General features: G+C 43.6%; 1 non-coding gene across 1 annotated transcript; it reads right to left on the reverse strand.

The window, feature by feature from the left end:
* Positions 1-565: 565 nt before the first annotated feature.
* trnaw-cca (transfer RNA tryptophan (anticodon CCA)) lies at positions 566-637 on the reverse strand. Its single transcript has one exon. It is a non-coding gene; the product is annotated as a tRNA-Trp (tRNA).
* Between the last annotated feature and the right edge of the window lie 305 nt (positions 638-942).

Raw genomic sequence — 942 nt, forward strand, 5'->3', positions numbered from 1 at the left:
CAGGCCACGAGTTCAACGTTTATCAGCAAACGGAAGATAATTGGAAAGAATTCTGTGTTACTCCAGATCAGTGACAAAGATACAATGGATGTTATTCAAAATAAATTCCCTTTGACATTTTATGTAAACTTGTTTGCATCCAAAAGTTGGATTTTATGTGTAACAAAAATGTGTCAAATTATTGACTGACCATGTGACAGCGCACATGGGGATCAAATCCACAGCCTTGTTGTTATCAACACTGCGTCCTAACCAACTGAACTAAGCGGCCTATAGACTGAGCCAGGTATGGGTTTGAGCCGCACGCTGGGCGGTTTGTGTTTTATTTCTCACACTGGGTGACAGAGCGATTGCACAAACAATGGACACATCACATCCCTGAAACATTGTTCTGATATAAAACAGTGTGAAATAAGAACTGAGCATGGAAATGGAACGGAACCAGAAATCAGGACTTTAATCTATTAGAGTTGATCTTGAAATTCAACCATTCACTGAACATTCCAATGGATCGAACTCTCTTCTGATATAAAATCCAGGAACTTGAGCTGCTGTAAAACACAACTGAACCTGATGTGATTTGAACACGCAACCTTCTGATCTGGAGTCAGACGCGCTACCGTTGTGCCACAAGCTCGCCGATAAAGCAAAGTGTTCCATTCCTGACAGATTTACTTCTTGTTTAGATTCAGTGATTGAAATTAATTCAATCCTCATCTGACCTCCACTCTGTGAAGGCCTGCAATCCGACCTGAACCCGACGACCTGTGTCGGGTTCGGGTCATGTCGGGTCGCTCTTCCGGTTCTGGCTTTCGGGCTCGGGTCAGGTTGGGTCAGGTTCAGGTCAGGCTGGGTCCAGGTTGGTCTGAGTCCGTGTCGGACACACACAGTAAGTGTTACATTTAACTTTGCTGGGAAGTTGAGTTTAATAAGTGTCAAAAG

Source organism: Heterodontus francisci, unplaced genomic scaffold (genome assembly GCF_036365525.1).
Source record: "Heterodontus francisci isolate sHetFra1 unplaced genomic scaffold, sHetFra1.hap1 HAP1_SCAFFOLD_59, whole genome shotgun sequence".
NCBI lineage: Eukaryota > Metazoa > Chordata > Chondrichthyes > Heterodontiformes > Heterodontidae > Heterodontus > Heterodontus francisci.